General features: G+C 42.6%; 1 long non-coding RNA gene across 1 annotated transcript in view; it reads right to left on the reverse strand.

Moving 5' to 3' along the window:
- Positions 1-18973, reverse strand: part of LOC137147268 (uncharacterized) — a 37118-nt gene extending 18145 nt beyond the window's left edge. The window contains exons 1-2 of the long non-coding RNA XR_010918173.1: positions 18855-18973; positions 18707-18775 (exon numbers count right to left, since the gene is read on the reverse strand). This is a non-coding gene — a long non-coding RNA (uncharacterized lncRNA). The remainder of the gene's footprint in view (positions 1-18706; positions 18776-18854) is intronic.
- Positions 18974-27297: the final 8324 nt, after the last annotated feature.

Consider the following 27297-nt stretch of genomic DNA (forward strand, 5'->3'; position numbering starts at 1 on the left):
CAGCATCTCTGAAAGCATTCATGTCCAATTATACCCTTTAAACTGCATGCAGTTCAGGCCTCTTTTGATACCTCATCATTTTGTTAGCTGGTAGGTTCTCTTTTAATTGGTATTTTATTTATTGGCTTACATATGTAATATTTTCACCCAAAATTCTCTTGGTCCTATGATTACATGCTCTTCTAGAATCCCCTGGTGTAAAGTAATTTTAATCAAAACATTTCATTATTAGGTATGAAACACTTGCATCTGCTGGGGAGCATATTAACATCAATAACTCTTCAGCAGACAACAGCTGCCATTTACACACAGCTAATACAAATACAGATGTGAGGCAGACTAGATGATATACACCTGTTGATTATTTTACAGCAGCCAGAGGGAACACTGCCCTAGAAATAAATGGCACAAGTCAAATCCCCACTCTGAAGATCTTACAGTCAAACTCCAAACATACAAAAGGGCAACAATAGAATCACAGGGTTACTGAAAAGTGTTTGTGCAATGTGGCTGAAAATATTTTGGGTTTCAAGATATACATGTTCCCACAACACACACACACCCCTAACTTGAAGGTGAGGTAGCTCAAGAGCATTCTAGCAACACAAATCAGAATGAAGGAAACTATTAGATAGTACAAAATTCATCTGTGGATCATTTTTTTGGGGAGGGGGAGGGGAGAAGAGTCCTGTTCTCCGTACAGCTTTGTTAGAAACTCAAAGTCACAGTGTGCCCAAATGAAGGTTGTGCACACACATGCTTGCACCCACACACCCTGTCTTAACTCTGCCTCTTATGGGCATACATTTTTCTACACTCATTGGTCATAGGACTACACCTACACTTGCCTGACTCAGTGCCCTGTAAGAGCTTGTGAGTGGGTCACTCTCAAAATATGTTGCAAACAAAACAAAAAACTAAACAAAAACAAGGTCTCCTGCATCAGGCCAAAGACAAAATTTCAAGACCTCTACTCTTTTGGTAAAACATATCTGTTCCTTTCCAACCTGTCCTAATAATTAGCCCTGTCACCAAACTGGGCTTTTATCATAAGACGACAAAGGTTAACAAGTGTGACACTTTGAAGAGAATATGCTAAGACTCTCTAATCTTTCACACCCAAGTGCTGTGACAGAGCATGGTCTGCACACCATGCCTTGGGGAAGCTCCTGTAATTAGACAGAGATGCAAGCTCATATTCCTGTCAACAGAAGAAAGATGATAGGAGTGAACTGAGATGGTAAATAGACCTTCCCCCTTTAGTATATCTAGCAGCTATTCCCCACAGGCCTTTGTCAGGGTAGATTTGCTTATGCATGTGCTGATTATGCAGCTAATGATGGGATAGTAAAAGGAAGAGCTCTCTTACATGCAGCTTTCAAGCTTGGATGCTCTTTCTACTTGTATGCCCAACTAGTAACACAACAAAAGAAATGCAGGTCTCTACAGATAAGCATGGCAAAGAGGCAGACCCAGGGGAACTATAAACTGGGTTTATTTTCCATTAGGTTTTCTATAGATGGTCATACTTCTAATTAAGAAAAACAATTTCACAGGTTGTTTCTTGGGCATTTAGGCTCTGACCCTGCAAGATATGAAATGTCTTCAGCTCCCTCTGAAGCCAATGGGAGTTGAGATGCTTGAGTCACCTTCAAAGTTAATTTTATTATTTACTAGCCTTCTGCAGACTTGCTACTTTCGATTCCTTTTCATTTTCTGTTGCTAACAAACGTGGTTATGTAGGATATCACCTATAACTATGTAACCATGTCCTGCAATGGTGCTGCACTATCCAGTGATCCTGACCAGGACCAGTACATAATGCCTACAACACACTGGGTTGAAACCTGTAACAAGTAATTTAGGAGACTAAGTTAATTCTCTGCATACATCTGGATGGAACAGAGCCTTTGTTAAAGCTGCTAGTTCTAAACATTCCAATAATCTTCACTCTGTACATTGATCCAATTGTCGTATGGGATTTAAGTTACCAACAGCCTCTTTGTTGCTGATGTTCAGTTTTAGATGGCTTTATGTAGGTTTTTATTCCACATTCGTCACCAAGGTACAAGAGCTCCTCATTACAGACAATGAGCGAGCCAGAAACAGTACTCAGCTTGGTTTTCACATTCTAATCAGAGTTTACAGCTCTAGCAGTCAAAACAAACATTTTAACTTGTAAACAGATCAGACTGAGATGAACACTCAGACACAAACAAAAGCCCTCCAAAGCCATTTTACAGTCACTTCTGAAAGTAGAACAGCACTTTAAAAATTGTCTAATATCAGCTTTTACATAATAGATTGCCTTAAATAACCAAATGATCCAACAGTTCAAATGACAGTGTCCCCCATAATTTTAAAGTTTCCAGAAAACTGCTCATAGTAAAAAAGAAACCCTTTTTCTTCCCCTCCCAATTTAATAGAAATAAAGGTGATGATTTATATCCACTACTAATTATTGTAATTAATGTAAACATAGCACCCAGAGTCCTTAACCAGGATTGGGGCCCATTGTGCTAGGTGCTGTATATACACAATAAACCAATCCCTGCCATTCAACCTACATAATAGAGGTGCTACCTATTAAGTGCTACATTTAGGCATACGAAGTCACTAAAGCAATGAGTTTTTCAAGTACTTCTTACAGTTTGTAGGCATTGTCAGAGTTCAGAAATGTTTGAGGTTAAGCAATTGAAAATTCTGGCTGAATTTCATCCCTTTACTCTTAGGCCATGTCTATATTGAGGGCGGCAAATTTGCTGCCGCCAGATCGATCTTTCTGGATCGATTGAGCGGTCAGTGTAGACCCGCTCAATCGATCAGGAAGTCGACACTAGAAAACCACCCCCTCCAGTAGCGTAATGCTGTGTCGACGGGAACAGGCACAGCGCAGTGTAGACAGCACGCAGACGGGAAGCAGAGCAGTCGATGAGAGTTATGCAAGCTACTCTGCGTAGTTTGCGTAACTCCTGTCGACTGCCGCCGAATCTCCAGGTAAGTGTAGGCCAGGGCTTAGTTATAGGTTTAGGCCACAAAGCAAATTTTAGCATGGTCCGAACAGGCCATTTGTATGTGTCAATACCAGGGGTTCAAAAAAAAAGTCAGGCCCCTAAAAAGTAAGGCTTGACTTAAAAATCATGAGTTTTTTTTTTTAAAATAAGCTTTGCATCACTTAAGTTTTGAGCATTTAGGGGTCACATTTTCAACATTTCTCCACAACTATGAAGGCAAGAAACTTACATTTTAAAAAAGTAAGGCGAGATGCTCATGTCACAAGACTGAAGGAAACAGAGCTTTAAGAAAATCTTGCGAACTGGCAACTTTGCTTGCGAACATCAGAGAAAGCCCTGAATTGAGGAGATACAGATGAGTTTGAAACTGACTGAACAGCCTCAGTTACTTGGTAATTAGCAGAGCACTGTGGATTCTCTTCCATTGTGGAGAGAGAGAAAACACCTTTCTTTAACAGGCCAGCAAGAGCACTAGAAGTTCTGTGGAGGGCACTCTGGCCTGTCTTAGACCAATACCACCTCAGCTGAACCCTTTCAAGGGTAATTAGCTGACAGGTAGGCAAGGGGCTATGATTAGAAAGCTGACTGCACCTGTTCTGGCTGTGCTTTGTATTGTTCTTTTTCTTAGACTGGACTCCAGAAGTTTGGGTATTTGCAAGAGGGAGGATACAAGTTTCAGAGATTGACCTGCAAAAAGCCACACTAGCTAATGCATTGATCCAGAGCAATATTACAAGCACCATCAAAGGAGCTGGTTTTGATCACCTGCTAAGGAGCCAGGAATTATACTTAAGGACCATTTGAGTAATCCAGAATCGAAGGAGATCATGTTTTTAAAGGAAGTTTTGTAATGGCTTTCTTGCTTATGCAGATCTTCTCTAATCTTCTCAGACACCTTTGCACAATATTAAGTACCTTTTACTGAAAAAAAGCTATTCTATCTGTCTAGGTCACATTCTAGCACATTTTCCCACATTAGTGTTTGTGCTCTTCAAATACTTGACTTTGCATCAAGGTCTCCCGCGTTGCATCATTACACCACTACTGAAATCAAAGGAGCTGTGCTGGTCTGTTCTCAGTGCACATTAGCCTTGTCTGTTTTAGAATTAACTTTGCTTTCAGCCTTGGGTGTAGTTACATTGATGCAAACCCCTGGTACACAGAAAGGAAGCAGATATTTGAATCAGTGGAGATTAGGCCATCATTGAGCAAAGTGCAAATGGCTGTTTTCCTTGCCTACACTCGGGGTTTGTACTGTTGCAGCTACACCAACAGATGCAATCATTGCTAAATTACATTACAGTACTTACAATTACTTGTCTACTTCTCTCTCCTCCTGTAGCCACTTACACACTACCATAAGAAGCAGGAGAACTTTTCATATTGCTAGCTTTCTGAGTGCTGCCTGGCATACTTGGTACATCAAAGACATTTAGTGCTGCCCCATCTACTAGACACGTCCACAAGCTAATGGAACGCTGACCCTTGAAAGATGTTGCCAAATGCTGCTTCCAAAGAAGCTAAAGCAGAGATGAGCAGCTAGAGTTAATTATAGCTGTATTCCTTGGCAGCTCTCTTTCATAGCATTGCCGGAGGAGGTGGGGGTGTTTCACTGGAGAAAAGTTGACAGCCCTACTTTATGGACAGTGACAAGCCTCTAAATTGTTAGCAGATGGCCCGCAGTGGCATAACAGTAGAAGCGCTTCATAGCAATGGTTTTAAACCGATCAAGGGCATGTTCTGCCTCTCAGGAAGACATTAATAGCATTTCTGCCCCTTGCTATCAAAATGTTTATAGAAATATCCCAAACAACATTGACTGTGCCTCTGAGGCTTGTCTGAGTGACTAGAAGATTCCAGTCTGAGTTACCATGGCCAATATCCTCCTGTGTAACCAGAGCTGTTTGGGAAGCTGTGGAAAAAAAAAAAAAAAAAAAAAAATATCTTATGCTTCCAAGAGCCTTATGACTTGATGAATTTTTCTCTTGATTTTTAAATCACAAAAATGACAGCCTCAATAAAACTTCCCATTCCACTGCTTTTTGCAGAGATACCTTATGCTGGTAGGCTGCAGCCTTTGTGCCATTTGTTACAATAATCACTTCAATACATAAGACATAAGCCAGTGGATACTGTGCACTTTATTCTGGACGGACATTTTTGCTCAGATTCATAGCTGACCTGGTAGCCTGAACATGTTTTGTAAGCGTTATTTGTCCACTGTAGTGAGTCAGGCTTCATTTTAAGTAGATGAAGTAATATTTTTATGTTCATAGTGTGTTTTATGAACAAGGCCTTTCACTCCCACATTCCCTATACAATACCATTGATTTCAATTGTGTTGCCAGAGTTTAAGTATATGTGCACACATTTTTTTCCATAAGTTTTGTGAATTTCAGTTCTTGTGAAAGTGAAGACAGTTGACTCTTAGGAAGGTTCTTATTCCTGTTAAAGGAGCACCTAAAAAGGCTAGGGGAGAAATCCTAGCCCTGTTAAAGTCAATGGGATTTTGCTATTGACTCAGTGTGGCCAGGACTACACCCAAAGTTTAACGCAAACCTCAAGTCCACAAAAATCAAAACTAGAAATAATAGTCTCATGAGATTTCCATGTTCCGCTTCCATTTGGTCAGCCTAATACCTGTTTTGCTTATTAAAAATCAGCCTCATCATGAACAGCTTCCCATAGTATTTTAGTATATTCACTATTGGTCTCAGCTGCACAGAAAAATCAAAGTTAGACCGACTGGTGGTATTACTGTTATTAATCATGTTTATTACAGTCATACCCAAGAACCAATCAAGATTGAGACCCCATTGTGCTAGGTGCTGTTCAAACACAGTAGTAGATGGTCCCTTCCACAACAGCTTACAGTCTAAATAGACAAGACAGACACAGCGTTTGGGGAGGGGGGGGGGGGGTGGTGTAGAGGAAGGTATAACACAGCAGAGTGAACAGTGTGATGGCAGGGAGAAAGAGTGAGAGGGACAAATGGAGAATGAAGCCGAGGTAAAGAGATTAAGAGATTTATAGCCTCCAAAACAACTTGAGTTTTGATTAAAAATTGGTGCTAGACCTTAGTTTATCTAAACCAGTGTCCCTACGCAGAGTTTTTTTAAAACCAAGTTTTAGCATGAATTCAGTGCTAGTGAGAGCTCAGGACTACATTGACAGCCTTGGAAATTGAAGATCACTATCCACAGTACAATACAGTACAGGCAACAATGATACAAGCTTCCTCACACAACTCTGCTTGAACACTAAGGCTGGTTGGGAAGTTTCCATCAAAATATTTTGATAACTGTAGTTTCTGGAAAAACACAAATTTTCCACAAAAAACCCCCCACAAAATTTGTATAATTAGTTTTGGGTTGGCTCTGGATGCAGCATAGTAGTCTCATAGCCCTGGAGCATCATGGGCAATTTAATCAACCAGGAAGCCAAGCCCATAAAGCATAGTTTCTCAACCTGTGGTACGCATATCCCTGGGGGTATGAGAGACACAGGCAGGGGGTACCTGGGGAAAAACCATAGAGTGAAGGGGAGGCAGGCAGCAGCTGCCAACTTCTGGGGAAGCCAGGCAGCAGCCACCCACTTCCCATCTGGTCCCAGCTGGGAAGTGAGTGGCAGCCATCGGCTCTTGGGGGAGGCAGGTGGCAGCCACCTGCTTCCTGTCAGGCCCCAGCTCCAAGCTGGGAGGCAGGTGGCAGCCACCAGCTTCTGGGGAAGGCAGACAGCAGCCCCCCGCTTCCTGCTGGGTCCCAGCTCCCAGGTGGGAGCCCAGTGGTAGCCTCCTGCACCTCGTGAGCTGGACTTGCAGCTGGGTGGCAGCTAATCGTGCCCTGGCTCCAAGCTGAGGGACAGCCTCCAGCGCCCCAGCTTGAAGGTGGGCAGCAGCCACCTGCCCACATCCCTGGATCCCAGCCAACACGGAAGCCTCCTCTGCCCCAGCTCGGATTGGGTGGCAGTCACCTACCTCCCAGGCTAGCAGCCAGGCAGCAGCCACTTGCTACTTGCCCAGGTGGCAGCCCCCCTACCTGGCTCAAAGCCCAGTGCCCAGAAAACTTGTCAATTTCACTGCTCTATGACAGCCCCAGATTTGACCAGTTATCCTCTTTTCCTGTCTCTCTCTCTCACTCACCCTCTTTCTCTGTCTCTCTCTTCCCTCTTCTCAAATCTATGGCAAAAAAAATTGGCATGGCACTTTATATTCCCCAGCATTGGCATGCCGCTCAAAGCCTCCTAGCTTTGGCCAACATCACCCCTAGCCCAGGTATACACCAGAGGTGCACAACTCAAGTATAAAGGTAGTAACCCTACCCACACTAGATCTGACATCTGTCATATCATGGCCTTACATACTCAGCCCTTCTTCCAACATATGGCTCACATTAGTCTGTTAATATAAAATCCCATGGAAAATTGAGTGAAAATTGCTTCTTAAAAGGTTGAGAAACACTGCCATAGAGGAGAATGGGGCATGAAACTGTCAGACTACAATTCCCATGAGGCACTGGGGCAGCTCAGGGAAGGGAACACAGATTTATGTCAAAATAAGTTTAAAGTTTTTTTTTTTTAAATTTGGTTTGACAAAGCAAAATGAAACATTTCCATTCAGAAATGTAGAAAAGTTTCATTTCAAACAAACATCTAAATGATATGTTTTGATATTTCCAATCTGAAATTTTTTTGAACTTTGTTTTGAAAAACAAACCCTTCCCCCAATATTTTGGCACTGTATTCTGATTTTGGAACCAAAAATAAACAAACTGAAATTTCCTACAGGACATTCTAATTTTGACCAGTTCTACTGAGTACCTCAGCTGAATTTGTTTGCAGAATATTGTGAACATATTTTGAAGCATCCCTGGGGAGGCAGGCCAACAAAATTAAAACTTGCCTACTCCATTTCTGACCAGGCATTAAATGTATTTCCACCTTCCACACAATCAGCAAAGCCAACCCTGCTTCTGCACTCCAACCCAGCCATGCAAACTAATTTGGCAATTTACATTCAGGTTAGTTCGTGATCTTCTGACAACTGCTCAGGAAATATGTCAACCTTTTCTTACATCTTGTTTATCAAGAAGCTGCAATCAAATACACATATGTGGCTCACCCTTTCTGATTACATAAGCCATATATATTAAGTGTATTCTCATTCCTAAAGCAAATTTTGTTTAGATAACATTTTTATTAAATGAGAACTTTAAAAAAATGTTTTCCACTTTACCTTTCAAGCAAAAGTCATTCCAACTGCAGTATTCCCACACAAATTAGCAAATGTTTTATAGCATTCATTACCCCCTTCAGATTGCTACTCTCTTCATATTGCTCTTTCCATTACAGTTGACACTTGTAGTGGATTAAAAGACCCTATGCAATCAAAACAGTAACATACCAGAACAAAGCTGGTAATTTGGGTAGTAGAAGACAATCAGAATGAAGCCAGAAGTGAACCTCCTCAGTTTGGGATTTCCTTACACACACAGAACTCGGGCCAAGTTTGTGGAAAATTGGCCCAGACTTCCTCAGAACTCAGCCCAAGTCAGTTTTAGGCAAAAACTATGGGAGACTTGGTCTGGCCTACACAGTTTTTTCCACTGTTATAACTCTGTTAGGGGTGTGACTTCTCACAGATATAGGCACACTGGTACAACCCCTTGTGTGGACGCAGTTATACGAGCATAGAGGCACCTTTGGTATAGCTTATTGCTATATGGGAAATGGAATAAGCAATGCCAACATAAGCACATTTATATTGTTGTAACTATCCATACTCAGGTTTTATCACCTCAACTATATCAGTACAGTTAAACAGTACAACTTGTGTTTAAACAAGACCTCAGTAATATCACATGGCTCCCACCCAAAACTAATAGAACTCAATCGGGCAGAACCTCTGGTGGTATACGTTACTGAAGCCAGTGGAGCTATGAGAGCTACCCAAGATCACCAAGAGTCAATGGCACAACTAGAAATAGAACTCAGGTTTCATCTCCTATTCAGTCCCTTGTCCGCTGGACTACACTGTTTATTATATAGCTAGTAGAGATTTATACAAAAGAGATCCAATAGCATTAACAATGGACAAGCTCCCCTTACATGTGACCAGCTCCCAACACAGCTGAGAATGCACAAATAATAATACAAACCAAATTCTGATGTGCTGTGCACAATTGTGTGCATAGCAAACACTGAGTCGTTGTAAAAATACCAATAAAAGGAAATGGTTAAAAAAAAGCAGCTTTTTTCATACCAGAGAACCCAATTTACTATTGCACTCAAATGACTTGATAATTTCCATTTACTGATACAGAGTAAGAATTGCTAGTTTGCATTTATTTTAACTTCTACTCTCTCTCTGTTTCATTATTTGTAAAATGGAGAAAGGCTTAATCACCTAAGCCAGCAGTTCCCAAATACTACCACGTTGCATACTACCCACATAAAACGCCATCACCTGTAGGGGCAGCGGCCGCCGTGCTGCGTGGGGGCGGGGCTGATGTTGGAGCAGGTCCTGGCCAGCCGCTCTGCGTCCAGGAGGTGGGGGGGCAAAACAGCCGGACTACCGTGCTGCTTGGGGAAGGGGCCAGCGCTGGAGTGGCTCCTGGCCAACCCCCCAGCAGCAGGAGGATGTGTACCAGCGGGAGGTGGCCTGCGTAGCAACAGTGGTATGCATACAAGTTTGGGAACCTCTGACTTAAGCCAAAAGGTGGGAGACTGAGGATTAGCTAGTTAATGTCTGAACTGTACTCGGAAAAATATAAAATGCTAATATAGATAAGGACTTATTTGTAGAAAAAAATTAAAATATACTTGGAAATAAAGAGAACACTCAAATACCAGGAAGGTGGTCACCCAATAGAGAAGTGTTTGAATTCATGGTAAAAATAAATACTTTGTCACTAAATATTAGGACATATTGCTCATAAAATGGAGAAGCTTGTTTAATGCTGATAGGTGTTTGTAGTCAGTCTTGACTTCCTACATCTCACACAGACTTTAGTGGGAGGTGTACGTGCTCAGTAGCTCTGTAATTCAGACTAATACCGAATGACTCTCCAACTTCATTACTGGTGTTGCCATGTGAATTATGCCCGTAAAGTGGTGTTTACAAAGGGATGGCCTTTAATAAAGTCTAAACACTGAACACATTCTTATATTTAATATCTATTTTAAAGATACTAACACAGGCTAGACAGAGTGGTTTCCAGCTATGCATTTGTCAGTGTTCAGTGGCGTTGGCATGAACTGGCACCTGGCCTGCCAGCATCACAAGAGGGTTGTGTGTGTGGATGGCAGGGAGGTTAGGGGCTAACTCATCCCAAAAAAGACTTACTCCTCTTTCAAAGTGGAGTAGCCAATTTGCAAGAAAAAAAAATTTTGGGAAAAAATGTGTTGTATGGAAGCAAAATTATTTTAAATAAAAGGTGAATTCAAAACAAAAAACAAAAAAAAAAAAAACCAAACAAAAAGCCATCCACCCCACGTAGACAAGCCCTAGGGTGAATGGGTGACACAATGGCAGATGAAATGCAATAGTGACAAATGTAAAGTAATGCATTTTGCTGATTCTAAATTGGCTATCCACTCAGGAAGCAGATCTCTGCATCATTATGGGGAGCTCAGGACAACCTCTGTTCATAGGGCAGCAACAGACAAAGGCAAACAAAATGTTAGAATGTTTAAAGAATAAGACAGAAAGTAATACTGAAAACATGTAATATACAGAATTCTGATCCACCTGCCCTGAGAGAAAGGGAACAAAACAAAGGGTTTCAGAAATAGGAGACAAAGTGATCAGAGACAGACTTGTGTGAAGAAAGGATGAAAAGATGAGGACTCATTTAGAGAGGTCACAAAAGGTGTAGATATACAGAAAATAATTACTGGTATACAGATGGTAAATCAGACATGCCTCTTTAATGCAGGAAGAGTGTCAATGGAAATGAAAGGCATCAACATTAAAACAGATTTTAGTTGTTTTTAAGCTATGCATAGTTTACCTGTGAAACTCATGGCCACAAGACAGAACTGAGGCCAGAACAGTAGGATTTTAAAACAATTAGATATTTATATGGATAACAAGATTATCGGTTACATTAGATAATAAATACAATTGTGGAATATAAAAGTTTACATGCACCACCCATTAACTCACAAGTAAGGAAGAAACCAGCTTCTCCTCTGATATGTAATTCCAGAACTGAAATGTCTTGCACTTTCCTCTGAAGAAGCAGGTTCTTGCCACTGTCAGGGTATGTCTATACTGATAGGAGTAAAGTTGCCACCTTCAGATCCATCTTTCTGGATTGATTGAGCAGTCAATGTAGACCCACTCAATCGAACAGGAAGCCAACATAGTGCTGCACCTCTTGAGGACGTGATTTTGCTGTGTCTTCCCATCGGCGCAGTGTAGTGAAGATGCCACGCAGAAGGGAAGCACAGCAGTCGACGGGAGTTATGCAAGCTGCTCTGGTAGCTTGTGTAACTCCCGTCGAATCACCAGGTAAGTGTATACACCAGGCTTCAGAGACTGGATGCTACACTGGATGGACTAATCCACTATGGCATTTGCTACATTCCCATAAAAAGGCTTGGTAACTAGTGAGTATTTGCTACTTATTAGATTGCCTAGTAAGTAAAAACATAGGATAGGTTTGTAAACAAAGGAAATATAGTATCAAACATTTATCCTGTATCAGTTTAATCTCTAATCAATAGATATGTCTAAATCTAAAGCATTAGGAAGACCTGACCTGCTACGTTATATGGAGATTTGTATGCAAAAAAGAACAGGTACCATGCACAGAGATTTTCATAAATACTTGGAGCTCTGAATGTACATGAAAATACATGCAATGGCATCACATAGTTTGTTTATACACAAAGGGCCAGATCTCCTCAACTGGTACCATGCTACCAGAGACTAAAAAGGAGGACCCCAGGGCCAAAGTAAAGAAGTACCCGAGCACATGCCCTCAGTGAATCCTCACCCAAAAAGAGCCAGCTGTAAGGTCCAGTGGAAAGGCAATCAGCCCTCACCATCCCCTTCTGTTCAGGAGCAGGGAGATCCACATACTGAGATACCGTGTGGATCTGGAGGAAGGGGTCACAATTCCCCCACCCCCAGTATCAGCTGCACGTTTCTAATTCCCTGGAGTGCTTCTGCAGAGCCAGTGCATTATTTCACACTCAGTAGGACAGCAATGATTGTATCATAATGACTTTCTCTGCTGACTTTTTTCCTCTTCTTATTCAGGCTAAACGTAGAGTTGATTTTTTTTTTTGATTTTTTTTTTTTTTTTAAAAAGCTAAAACTTTTGTGGGTGTGTGGTAAATTGATAGCCTGAATTTCTCTGCATCAGAATGAAGCCTGGGATATTGTGGACAGGTGCTGGGTAAGATGCCTGACATAGCTCTTCTATGACAATGCACCTTAATCCTTGACCTGCATCATCCTTTGCTATTTTGTTTGTGGATTCCCCATGGAGTTCTGCCATTGCATCTGTTTTTCCAGTCCTAGGCTCCTAAAGCTCTGCTAATAACCTATCACTCTGGATTTTAAGCATCACTTACCATCCCTGGGCTTTCCTGAACAGAGACTTTCAAAGGGTATGTCTACACTTAAATTGCTACAGCAGAGCAGCTGTGGCACTTCACTAGACACTACCTATACCAACAAAAGGGTTCTCCCATCAGCATAAGGAATCCATCTGACCAAGGGGTGGTATCTAAGTCAACAGAATTCTTCCAGTGGCCTAGCACGATCTACACCAGGGGATAGGTTGGCATAGCTGACTCTCAGGGGTGTGGATTTTTCAGTCTTCCCCACTCCCTGCCTTTATTGTCAAAGGCACTGTTCCGGGACAAAGCTTGTGATGGTTTTGTGATTTGGACAAAACAGGCACTAGGTTGAAGTTTGCTCACTTATGCAATGTGAATCAGACTTGAACTCATGAATCAAAGTTCTTCTCTCTTTTATCCCCATACTGCTGCTAGTGGAGTAATTCCCACTTCACACCAATAGAACAAGTCTCCAGAGGTGAAGGAGTGTGTTAACCCCATGATCTCAACTCTCAGAAAGCATGTCCCATCTGCAGAGCTCTTGATATTAGTTAGTGACATATGTGGCTCTTACTGCTGATAATCAAGTATGGAAATGCTCTTAGTAATCTTATTTTTGACACTTCCTAGCAAGCAGCAAGAGAGTCACTCTTTGAGCACTGGCTTCCTATGCAAGCTCAAGGTAGCTAAGTACCTGGTGGACTTGGTGCTGTAGATGCATGAACTATGTGGAGTTTAAAATTGAAGCACACACCATGCTGCTGTAGCTAAAAGAAACTCTGTACTCTCTATTGCTCCATGGATGGAATAAAACCCTCCTTCCCCACACCAAAAAACCCACAAAACAACCAGTGCTAAGCTGTCTAGCAGCAATTTTGTGTCTCAAGCTGTTATGTGGGTGGAGAGTAGTTTCTTAAGGGAGTAGCCCTCGGGAGAAATCCATGGGGTGAATGTATGTAATTCTAGCAGGGTTGGGGTGGGTGAACAAAAGGTGTCACTAGGAAAGGAGACAGCAGCCTTCCTCTCCTGATCATTTTATTTAAAGTCTCCCCTTACAAATATTCCCTAGGGCAGGGCATGGTGTCATGTTTCAGGTTTATCTTGTCATTTATTTACATACTAGTACTAATTAAGTATAAACAGCTTTTGGTTTATAAGCTCTCATCTCAGCTATAACAAAAACTAACAGTTACCCAAGTGCATTCGAGTGAGCAGAAGAAAAGCTTGATCACATATGGAAAAGGGAACAGCAGCAACAGGAAATAATAATTAGTTATTTTCATGTCACACAGTATCTCCCTAGGGTGTCTTGTTGCCCTGACAGATAAGCAGCTTAAAAAAAAAAAAAAAAAAAAAAAAAAAAACCACCACATTTAGCTCATCCTTCTGTTGAGGCAGGATCATTTTATACCAGAAAATATAAAATTGCTTAAGGGCTGAAGTTTCAGTGCTCTGTCTGTACCAGGGGGCAACTCCTATCCCCTCTGCATTCATGGAAGGCACTGGCTGCAGTGGAAACAATGTGGTTCTGATGGGCAGGATTTGAGAAATCGGAGTGTGTCCATACTGTAGCCATGCATACTGTGGAGCTCAGTTCCACAGGGGTCTTCCGCTGTAGATGGAAGCCTGGGACAAGGACTTGATGTCATTCTTTCCCACATAAAGGGGCACAAGTGTAGTCTAGACAATAGGGCATCAGATTAGGGGTCAAGAGACTCAATTCTGTACCCAGCTCTCTGCACTGACTTGCATTCAGTAAGTTATTTAAATTCTCTGTGCCTCAGTATTCCCATTTGTATAATGGGGGTGATAACAGTTACCCCCCTTCATAAAGCACTTAAGAGATCCATAAAAAAAACATCTGTATAGTGCAGAAAGTTTGATTATTTTTCACATGCTTTGTATGTTACTGCAGCCCTGTCCCCACTGCTGCTTTGCAAGCTGGGACCAGGAGTGAGTTGAGGGTGGAGTTCATCTCATCAACACAAAGCTTTCTTCTGGTCCTAGACCCAGCTACACCAGCTTGGTATAGAGGAGGCTACAACCCCTGACCTGTGCTGAAGCCTCCATTTCCATTCTGGGCTAGAGCACTACTGATAAGCGCAAGGCAAATTGCTTTCTGGGGCTAGAAAGATATATCTGGAGCTTTTCACAAGAAATTGTTTTGTACCTGTTTCTTGAAACTAGTTGCTGCAGTTATGTTTAAAGGTTGTGGCCTGCATGAATGCAGGCAACATAACCAACCATATAATGTGCCAGCTGACCACCATGCCACATACCCTGGAGCTCTCTGTGCTGAAGCAAAGAGTCAGGAAAGCTTGCTTGGCCTCTGCACATGCAGATTTGTGTACTCATTGAAGGTGTTAATCCAAAGGTCTTTAACTGGTCAAAAATGCCACATCCTGTATCTTAGTTTTTAAGCTACAGCTTCCGTTTAGTTTCATTGCTTTCCCCTGCAGCTTTAAATCTAGGACAGGTCAAAACAACAGCAGCTACCATTACGTGTAATTATTTCCCCCCAGTGGTTTACATGGGGAAAGGGAGGTTACTAACAGAGACTGTTAAAGATACACAGTATAACACTGTTTGTTTAAGCAGAGGAATGGTCCCACTATTGTGGGGAACTTTCATTTTCCAGCTCCACTGGGGTAGTGTATGAGCCAGGAAAGGATCTGAGTCCTTGCTCCTACTCCAGTTACTCAGAGGCCTGCCTGAGCTTGAGGACCCCCTCACACTCTCCTGTGTGGCAGAGTCCCTGTAAGCCTGACAAAGCTGGGCCCAGGATCCCTGGGGGCTCAAACCCCCTTCTTGTCATGGTTTCTTAGGACAGGAGCTAGGATGTTCCCACTCCAAGGTGTTCTCTCTGCACCGGACGCCTCCCTGACCCACTGATCACTGCATATAGTTCAAAGTAAAACAATTTATTAAACAGCCACCAATTAGAAACTAAGGAAAAAATGGGAAAGGTTAAAGGAAAACACCTCACGTCGCCCCGTGGGCCTGGGGACCCCACACATTGCGTCCCTGGGGTGTAAGGCACACTCAGTCCATTCCTCACACGTCCCAGGCCTCCTGCCCAGGCCCTGGCTGTGCGACAGGGATACAGCAGGTCAGACGTGCTCTGGCGGTGGCCACTCGCCCGCAGTCGCTAGGGCCCTTTTCCCAAGTGTCACCCCACCCCCATTGGGGTCGCAATCCCTCTCTCAGTCTGGCCTGCGAAGCCTCTTGGCTGGTGGCATCTCCCAGCGCTGGGCCCTCCACCCAGGGCCCCCCGGCTCTCCCCAGCTGCTCACCACACCTGGCTCCAGCTCCAGCCTGCCTCAGCATGGCTGCTGCTCTGCCTCCAGCTTAGCGCCCTGGGTGGCCCCTCGGGCCCCTTTGGTTCTGGCTGCTGCTGCTCTGGCTCTGCTCCCAGCGCAGCTTGGCTTGGCTTCCTGAGCTGCTTCTCTGGCTCTGGCTGCCATGGCTCTCTCCTGAGCAAGGCCCCACGCTCTGGCCCAGCAGCTCCAGCTCACAGAGGACGGGACCCCCGGCCTCCTGACTCCCTCATTGGCCTGTCTGCCCTGTCAATCAGGACGAGCAGGAGCACTGGCCTCTCCCCACTGGTCCTGGGGTCTGTCAGTCTCAGAGTCCTGATTTCTCATTGACCCTTCCCTCTCTATTGGTACTGGGAGAGGCCAACCAAAAACCCCACTGAGTGTCAGTGAGGGGCCCACAGTCCCCTTACATTTGCATTTGAATTAAAAAACATGCCTGTGAAGGGACACTGTCCACATCCTGCTCTCTCGGTACAGTGTGCACACACAGTGGCCAAAATTCACCCGGCCACTGAGTGTGCCTTCAATTGTTAAAACAACAAAACATACTCTCCTCTCTGAGCCTATTAGTTACATTACAGCAGCACTTGAAGACTCCAAAGAGAATGTTGTACATACACAACCAGACACAGATCCTGTCCTGAAGAGTTTCAGTCTAAATACCTTTGAAGATCTGGGCCAAAGGGTTTGAGAAGAAACAGAGAGAGAAGTGAAGTCACACAGCAAGTCAGTAACAGAACCAGGATTAAAACCCCGACTCTAGTCCAGGGCCCAGGTTCTACAGGGCCTCCTCAGAGAGGCTCACATCCTTTTTATGCCTCTGTTGGCACTAATGAGGATCAGCTGGTCTAGTGAGTCAGCAGAGCTACTTCTGTATCTTTATACAGTGTCCTAGCAACTGACGCTGTCATAATGCAATCAAAATATCAAGTGATGTAATTACTGTGGTGGCTGTATGCCAGCGTAAATTAGGTTGACTTAATTTTGCAGTGTAGAGATGGCCAGAGCTACAGCAACATAACTATGTGGACATAACCCCATCATGGAGATACAGACTACAGTGACAGAAGGGGTTCAGTCATCACTGCGGGGACTCTGCCTACTTGAGTATTCTTCCATCAACACAGCTATAGTTACACCGAGTGTCAGGTCAGCATAGCAACAGTGCTTGGCACCATAGCTATACCAACCCAGCTTGGTGTTTAGATCAGGCCTCAGAGTTATAAAGCTTTCCAAAAGGTACAACAATTGATAGAACTCCAATCAGACAGATAAGCCACTGCACAAGAGCCACCGGACACCTGGAATAAAAGGCAGGCAAAAGACAGCAGAGGGGACTGGACTCATTACCTTGAGCTTAACACTAACAGTCCGGGAGACTAGGAAGCGTCATCTGTGCTGTATTTCACTCAATTTGTTCTACTCCTGTTCTACAACCATTGTCTGAAACTGAGGATGATACAGAACACAATTAAAAAACAAAAAACAAAAACCCACCCCCAACAAAAAAGCCCTTCAGTCTTCATTACAGCCACAGGTCAAATGGATCCCGTTCCATCAATGTCATGCCAGCACTTCCAGAGGCATCATTCTGTGCAGAACATAGAGGTTTTGTTTTAAAAAGTTAAGGCTCCAATTCTCTACACAAGGTGCAAGAGAAGTGTCATTTACATCTTTGCAAAATGGGCATCAGACTACCACACTATCAGATTATGATTTGGGCGTTTCACATCAAACTCTGCAGAGGTGGAAGGTGCAAGGCAGTGGAGAATCATACACCATGTTTCAAGCCCTTGTGGTTTTAACAAAAGTCTTCCAAATTACTCTCTCACGGAGTCTGGACAGTAACAATCGCTTTAACAGAGATGCAAACAGCCCATTTAACACAGTTAGCTTTGAAACTTAATGACTACAATTTAATGTCAACACTACTAAATATTTAGCAGCTGAACACTTCAGCTGAATCACTTGTCTACTTTGGAATTAGGAGCTTGGTTTGAGGGAGTACATGGAGCTTGAGTAGCCCTTGGGCTGTGGATAGGAGCAAACCACCACAATTTCTTCCCATTTGCCTCTTGCCTACATCATCAGTTGCTTTTGTTTTTGATAGCATAGCAAATACCTATAGACACAAAGAGATAGGTGAACAAGAGAACCCTGGAATCGGAGGAGGAAAATCTTGATGCACCTACCCACCATTATATAAATTACTTCCACAAAAATCTTATCTTTAAGAATGTTAAGATTGCAAACTCAAGCACTCAATGTTAGGACATGCCAGAATTAAGGTTACCATGCAACTTTAAAATCAGCCTCCTTGTAGCTATGCATTATGATCATATACTACTATTTCCAAAGGATATGGGACACATTCCCAGTTTTCCCTAGTGTCTGGCAATCAATCAGTCTCTCTGTAGGATATTGCTAGATCCTGAAAAATCACTTCCAAATCCTCTAAAACATAAGCACATTGGTATATTTTGCTGTGAAATAACACTGTGATTCAGTAATATACAGTGTGATATCCTGACATCAAGATAACTAACCTGGTCCTAGGACAAAGTCAGAAGATAGAAACCCAGGACACAGGCTATTTCTTAATCCTGCTTATTTTAGCATGTAGAGCTCTTATATCTTTGTTCTGAATCTGGGCTAGATGGAAACTAAGATAGTAAAAGAGAAAAGTTCTCTTGCTGGAGAAACATTTACACCTATGCAACAACAAATTAACAATCTTACATCCCCTTTTAAAAAAAAAAATAGTTAATTCAAGTTCAACACAATAAAAGGGCCAATGCCTCATACCCTAGATTTGGAAACACCACGGTCCAAAGGAGAGTCATCCCAAAATAAGCTTCTATTATCCTGGTCCACCTAAGAACAAAATATAAATAGGACAGCTTCCTTCAAACCAATCCCAAGGGAAACCCAAAGATAAAACAGTCCAACTTACAGCTACTGCAGTTCCTTTAAGCAGGAAGTCCCACATCTCATCCTGAAAGGCTCTGGCCTGACACCAGAAGATGTCTACCTCTATTCCCTCTCAAACAGAAAAGACAAATAGAGATTGTTTCTTCTTCTAAAGGGTTTCTATTCCAGGTCTGCTTTTTTATGGCTTCTCAATTTAGGAGGGCACAGTTGTTAGCTCCATAGCCCAGCAGCCTAATTGGCAACAGCTGCAGGCAGTTTCTATGGGCTGGGTTTATCCTCTCAGCCCAGTTAAAGGGTTTAACCCCTTCCTGGGAGGCAGTCAACAAGGGTGCCAGAGTTGGTTGGTTGTTTTTGCAAACAGCACGAGTGGCACATTAAAAACAGCTGCCACTCTGCAGCCCTTTCCTCTCAGAGCGGGCTTGCTTTGTCTGACTATACTCCACTGGCCTATGTTCCACCATTCTGCTGCATCTGCCTGACACAGAGCTACCACTGCTTTTCAAGGCCACAAGGCTGGTATAGCTGAAACTAGCTAAATACATGTTAATCAGCCCACTGCTTCTTAGGACTCTTTGCTGCTGTTACTCCTTCACTTTCCTGGCTATTTTTCTAAAACAGCGCCCCTGAAGGTTGCTGTGCCTTATGGCCCTAATTCTGTTAAGCCCTTGAACAAGTGTTTGCAAGACACCTAAACCTAAACCTCATGGGCCTATTGATTAATACAGCCTGGATCAGAAAGTCTGTTCTGATAGAATTTCTGGCCAGGGATGTTAGTATCACCAGTTTTCTTTTCCACATGAGAAGAGAAACTCTTAAGACCTCAAGGCAAGTTTGCAGACCCAATAGATTAGGATACTTTGGTTGGAGCCGGTATCAGCATCTGAACTCTTGGGGTACATGCACCATTAACACACTAAAACTGGGGTGATAGTGGGGAAACGTTGATTTTGCTGCTCTAATGCTAGTCCCAATAGTATTAAACCTCCATGCTATTTTCCTTTCCAGCTGCAGCAGTATATTTATTTCATCCTCTTATTTTGACTAATGCATTACAGCAGTCACCTTTCTGAGCTAGGTCATAGTGGTCCATATATCCAAGTATTGGCAAGCTCTGAATTTTGCCTCCTGTCGTACTAAGGATGGCTCCCTGCACTACTGCTTCTGCTGCTGCTTATATGCTCCCATATTTGGAAGTTGGCCTGCAGTTTGGAAATCCCTTGTGGGTTGCTGTTTAAATTCCAAAGTCACTGTTACACATTACCATTTCCTTGAACAAATATAAATCAAATACAGCATGAAGGAAAAATGTGAGTCCAGCCTTGACTAACTCCTTCACTAGGAAAATTGTATGTAATGCAGAAACTTGCAGTAAAGGAGAATGTATTTCCAAAACTTGTTGCCTGTGATTCTGATATGGTACAATTTTGGCCCCCCTTTGCATAGGTGTCAGTAACAACACAAGGTGCAGAGCCTTGGAGGATCATGCCCTGCCTATGAAGGTATAGAGTTGCTATCCTATTCTCCATGGATTGGGAAGGTGTTTGTGCTATGCCCAGGGGGCATCTGCAACCAGAGGGAGCACAACGATCTATATGGAAACCCAATTCCATCCCTACAGACCTCGAGCATCTGCACAGAGAGCCAGTCCTAATACACTTCTCCCCCTCTTCCTACTGCTTTCATCCATCTGCGAAGTTATTTTCAGTTCCCTCTCCACAGTTATGTAATATGATGTGGCAATACAGGCAGAGTGATCCAGTGGACTGAGGACATACATCTGGGAGTCAGGAAACCTGGGTTCTATTTCTAACTTCCACCATGCTGTTGCGTGACCTCAGGCAAGCTACTTAGGGTCTGTCTACACAGCTACTAGACACCCACAGCTGGTCCATACCATCCAACTTGGGCTCACAGGGCTGTTTCATTGCTATGTAGACTTCCAGGCTCAGCTGGAGCCTGGGCTCTAGGACCCTACAAGGTGGGAGGGTCCCAGAGCTTGGGCTCCCACCTGAGCCTGGAAGTTTACACAGCAGTGAAACAGCCCTGCAGCCTGAGCCCTGCCAGCCCCGAGTCAGCTGGCACAGGCCAGCGGCAAGTATCTAGTTACTGTGTAGACACCCTTAGGCTGTCTGTACTTCAGTTTCTCCACTTGTAAAATGCAGATAGTAATGTTTACCAAACTTTGTAAAACTCTTTGAGATCTACAGATAAAAAGCACTGTAACAGCCCAACCTTATTATTGTTCTCCTCTCTGAAAATGCAATATTAACTCACAGGCCAACAGGGAGATCCACCAAATAAAACCACTATTGACTGCAATAGAAGTCGGAGTAAGGCCACTAACAGACAACGGTGACATAAACAGTAAGGGTATGTCTACACTGCAATAACAGATTCACAGCATAGCCCTGGGCTGGTCTGGGTCAGCTGAATCAGACTCTGAAACTTGGTGCTGCAAGGTTGTTTTTTTGCATTGTAGACATACCCAAGGGCAGGGGCGTAAAATATCTGGTCCGCGGGCTGGATACAGCCCACCAACCTGTTTACTCCGGCCCCTCGTGGCAGCATGCGCTGCTGCCATAGAGTACGATGCCACGAGATGTTGCAGTGTCGCGTGCTGCCATGAGATCTGTGTACTCTGGTGGCAGCGCGTGGAGCGCTGTGTGCATGAGACATAGCGCTCCAAAAGTGCCTAGTATTTCAATGTATGGTATGTATGGCCCACTTGTAGTACATTTAACTCAAATCTGGCCCACCATAGCAAATGAGTTTGACACCCCTGCCCTAGGGCAATTGTCAAGTTCTGTTCCCAAGAGTGCCAATTACTCCTTCCCTAGCATTGGGAAAATCACTTCACTTGTCTTTTTTCCATCTGCAAAATGTTCACATTACTTGCCTTCTCCCAGGGTTTGGTAAAGATTAGCTTATGTTTATAGAATGCTGAGGGATGAAAAGCTCTGCATAACTTAAGTGCTAAGCATTACAGCCTTGAGTGTCCTTTTGAAAATAAAATTATTCTAATTATTGTAGAAAAGCACATTCCCTCCTTTGTTACATGTATAGTTTTTGCCACATACAGTCCTGCCTACATGTTGTATGTGTCACACGGTGGCTTAAAGTCTTTCTCAGCATGAGTTTGGGATGGCCACAGTACTCAGCCATGGTGAAACCACAAGTGAGTACGTCCCACATAAACACCAATCATGCATATGCTTCACTTTTAACAGAATAAAGCAGTTTAGAAATGGTTCTAAAACATTTTACTGGGACTAATTTGTTTAATTCTTCTATCTGAAAAGCCAACCTCCTTTAGTGACAAATTGTGAATGTGTCACTCCCAGCATTGAACAGTTACTCAGATGAGTATTGCCCCTGAACTAGATAGAAGTAGAAGTTATGTTGTTATTCCATAACTGCTCACCAGTCTAAGCCATTGATATCTATCCTGTACCAAATACCTATTTCCAGGAGTGCAGTAAGGCAGAGTGAAGTGAGTTTCAGCATGGGTAAGGGGTTCCCAATCTGACCCTTACTAACCATAAGTTCAACTGAACAGGCTGTTGAAGGAGAGAAAAGAATGTGACATGTACATTTAAAAAAAATCCTATCAAATAACTTACCATAGCTCTTGTAGACATAAAAATGTCATGATAAGTGCAAAATTTTCCAGGTCTAGAAGGACATGCTGCATGCCCCAATGCAAATCTGGGATTCCCCCTTTGCAGTGATGTAAAACTCCCACATGTAGCCCTGATGGTTCAATGTCTTGCATATTTTACCCCTGTCAGTAGTGCAGAGTTGAATATTGACTGTTTTGGGCTTTAGATCAATGTAAGCTGACAAGGGCTGGGGAAGGAAAATGATACATTAAGGATGTGATTGTGCAGTGCGCTCCACTGTGCAGAGCCTCCTGCCCTACTCTGTGTGAATGCAGGGTTCAGTTATGTAGAGCTAACAGCAGGACCAAGGCCTCAGGGTTGAAAGAAGGCAATATTGTTGTACTAGGCTATTTTGTTATTGTTTAATGCGGATGTTTGAAGCTGCTCTGAGATTTAGTGTCGGAAATAGTCCTTCTGAAGATGAATTAATGAGCAGAGTGTAGATAAGGCCATCAAAAGTGCATGTTCAAATCAATCTATCACATGGATTTATATCTGTACCACTGATATGGGGTGTTTTTATATAAAGAATATATGGCTACCCATGAACTTAATTCTTGTTTCTGTATTGCCCAACATGGCCACTTGGAACTTCATGGTAACAGTAGGCAGAGATCTCAGATCCTGATGCTCCAAAATCACAGACCCTTGGTATATGAGCTAAAGGAGAATTACTTAGAATCACATAGGATCTATGAGAGAGTTAAAGAGTCCTGAGTCTAGCTGGTAAAGAGAAGTGATACCTTCCCCCCTCCCCACTGTCACGCTGGCTAGATTTGAGGGGGTCGGGGGGGCATTTATTATATTGTTTAACATCAGTATGTCAAAATCATAATAATTCATATGAGATATGCCATGTCAGGTACTATTAGAAAGGCTATAATGTGCTAAGTAAGATGATGATGTTTATGTTCATGTGTTATATGTGTAATAGAAGTTATGGATATGGCTGCAGCACTAGCCTGCTTAATGGCCCATTAAGGAAATTCACAGGTACAATGGGCCTAGGAGGAGAAGCCAAGGATATACCTGATGAGTCACCAGGACTTACTCATGTGTGACTCTGGACTCCATCTTATTCTTGCAAAATTCCACAAGCAGCCTGGCAAAGACCAAAGGACATAAAAGGCAGCTGCCTGAGATCCATTTTGTTTTCAGTCATCACCAGCCTTCAGCCACCTACGTACCTCTGGATCAACTCATCTACAACTGAACTGAACTGAAGCTGTGAAACAAAGGACTGAGACCCATCCAGGTACTGGATGTATACCAGAGGGATTATACAAGCCTGCAAACTCCACAATTCTTCTAGAAACCTGATATATATGGACTTTCAGATCATTTGTATGTATCTGATTGCTTTAATCCTTTAACATTTCTTATAGGTTGTTTCTTCCTTTTTATAATAAACCTTTAGTTTTAGTTACTAAAGGATTGGCTGGCAGCATGGTATTTTGGGTAAGATCCAAACTTATATTGATCTGGTACTGTGGCTGACCCTTTGGGGTCAGAGGGAACTTTTTTAGTAAAGAGCATAGAGTTTTAAATAACTGATCTCTTTACTGGACCTAGTGACTGATTGGGAGCCACAGACCAAAATGCAGTAAAGGGGGCTGTGTATATTTTTATTTTGGCTTCTTGATAACCAATGCGGGGAATCAGAAGCCCTGTTTGTGGCTGGTTGGGAAGTCTAATTTCAGTGTTACCCACCAGTGCTGAGAAAACCTGCTCTCCTTTTACAGCCTGCCCTGACCTTGGCATTTTCAGGTGGCTGCCCTAGGCACGGACGGGTCACACCCACCCCATCCCCATCCCCACACACTTTGTTTTTCCTAATATGGTCTGTCGGTTAGTCTTTGGCAGTGAACTAGTGTGCCACAGTTACAAGTGCTGGCTGTGTGGTGAACCACTACATTCACAAAGGGCCAGAAAACCCCAAACCTTCTAACTCCTGAGCAGGGTGATGTACCACAGAGACCCCAAAGCAGAGGTGCCGGAATGAGGGGTGCTGGGGGTGCATCAGCACTCCCTGGCTTGACATGGTTTCCATCAGATACAACGTTTACACTTTTGTCAAAGAGCTTTCAGTACCTCCACTATACAAATTGTTCCAACACCACTGCCTCAGACCAGCACAACTACTCATGTACTTAAACATAAGCTTAAATGGTTTGGTGAATGAAGGTCAGACTGGCGAGGTCCTGGGAAAGGAGCTGTGATAGACAAGCATACACAATGCCACACCAAAGATATATTTGCCCTTTCAGCTGCAATGAACTCCCACAAATGCATGGCCCAGAAAGACTTGGATATTCCATGGGTTGGCTGTTACATAGGCTAATTTTCAGAAGGAGGAATCCCTCAAGTAAACTTAGATAAGACACAAATGCAGTTAGTGTGAGATCCCAGTTGTAATTCACAAGTGACATGCATATATCCTGGGACTTTCAAAAATTGAGCAGTTCTTTGTTACATATCTAACAAAGCTAGAGATTTAGGCTATTAGATTACTAGTAGAATAAACTTATATGTAATTAGGTCAGTAAAGTACTCACTTCTTATAAATACAAGCCAGTTCAGAAAGTCTTTTACATCAATTATAAAACATTTAAAATGACCGGCTCTAAACAAGAATACCTGTGTATAGAGTAAAAACATATGGGGAGACAGACTGACTATCTTATCAGTACTCAACACATTTATTGGAGAGCACACAGAAACGACAGAAATACTTATGCTTTGTACGATGTGTAGAAACAATTTGCTGACCTTTGTTGCCATTCCTTTTGGCTGCAGGGTAACTGTACATTTGATCATGAAGTCAAACCAATTGCATGTTGCCTACAGTATGTTGAAAGTCAAACTGTGTTGTGTATTAACAGTAATAATGTTACAACCAAGAAGAGTAAGGCATTTTCTTTGCCTATAGTCTGTGTATTTTTAAACAGTATATACACATCACAGCCCCTGTTTTATAGATTTGCACACATGAGAAAAGTGAAGATAAAATATATTTGTTTGGAATTGTTCAAAACAAGGGAGATTGCATTAGATCATGCTTAGTCACCAGAGTCTCTACCCAAGTTTATATTTGGCTTCAAAATGTGCTAGTCTCTTTTTTTCCGCACAGCATCTGTTTTCTGTCCTTCAAAACATTCCTCTAACCAATACTCATGCTGATATCTTTGCTGTTACAGTCTTTATAATACTCCAACATAAACTGCTGAAGAACACAATGTGGTTAATAAAGTGTTTTGGAGGCAGAGTAGTTGGCACAAAAACTCAGTAGGGGGGGGAAAAACCCTTCAACTTGCACTCGTTTGGGCTTCCCAGTGAATGTTGCCATTGCTGGGTCTATCTTCAAGAAAGCAAACTCCTTCAGGTAGGGACTGAATTTGTGTCCTGTACAGATCTAAGCACATTAGTTCTGATGACAAGGCTCAGGTTGATACTGCTATTGCCTCTGATTAATTTGTTCTGAAGACAGAAGACTTCTTTCTGCTGGCCATCTGGCCTCATCCATGGGACTTATCCTCTCTGTGCCTCTATTTAAGCCACCTATAAATTGAGGATAACAATCCAGCACTTCTCTACAAGAGCAAACTCACTACAAAATTACTATTTGATTTTCAAAGGCACATATGGTTACAAGAAAAGAAAAAAAAAAAAGAAAAAAAAAAGAAAAAAAAAAAAAAAGGACTGACATAGCTTCTTAGTTTTGTTTATTAAAGTTTGTACATCCATTAGGATCATTCAGTGTTTCACTAATCTTTAGATTAATAAAGTGAGAGGTGACTACAACATAATAGGAGATGGTACCATTGTAGTCAAGATACTCAGTAGTAACCAGCTAGCCTCCAACCCTGCAAAGATTTATACATGTATTATTAAATTACTCACATGCTTACATGCAGTGTTGTTGTAACTATGCTGGTCTGAAGATATTCAAGAGATAAGATGGGTGAGATAATATATTTTATTGGACCAACTTCTGTTGGTGAGAGAAAAAAGATGGAACAGATTATTTAGAATAAGTAGTTAACACATTTTACATGGGCTTATTCAAGGTGAAGTGGCCTGTTAACACTCCTGTAATTATAGGACAAAAATGGGAGTTAGTGGGTTACAGGTTGTTGTAATAAGCCATAAATCTAGTGTCTTTATTAAGACCATGATTTTTAGTATCTAGCAAAATTATGAATTTAAGCTCCCAGGCTCATCTTTTGAAAGTGTTGTGCAGATTCAACTACTTATGCTAAACAATCTGTTCCACCTTGGATTTAGCTGTGACACTCTGTATACATTTCCCAGACCTGAAGAAGAGCTCTGTGCAAGCTCAAAAGCTTGTGTCTCTCACCAACAGACGATCTAATAAAAGATATTACTTCACCCACCTTGTCTCTCACATGCTTACAGTTATGCATCTTTGGAGGACCAGGGCCTTCGTGCAATCCTGCACATGCAGTATGGACACTTATGGTCCAATCATTAAAAGCATTTACTGTCAAGTGTAGGGCAGAACTTACTACCTACTGTAAGCAGGCAAACTGTCTTCAGTTGGACTTCATGATAGCAAGAACATTCCTTTACAGTAAACTTTTGGCTCATCAAGCTCTTTGAGATTCTGTTCCACTGACCATGGCTATTGCTATTGCAGTACACTGCATCCCTACATAGCAGTATGCAATGTGAACAGCTGAGTACAGTGGTCATTGCTAAGTATCACTAGAGAGACTGCATTGTGGCTATATGGTTTGTAAATGTGCAAAGTTCTTTCTGTTCCACCACAAACAAATTAAGTGTGAA

Source organism: Emydura macquarii, unplaced genomic scaffold, assembly GCF_026122565.2.
Source record: "Emydura macquarii macquarii isolate MOO-44397 ecotype Brisbane River unplaced genomic scaffold, CSIRO-AGI_Emac_v2 contig_67, whole genome shotgun sequence".
In the NCBI taxonomy this organism is placed as follows: domain Eukaryota; kingdom Metazoa; phylum Chordata; order Testudines; family Chelidae; genus Emydura; species Emydura macquarii.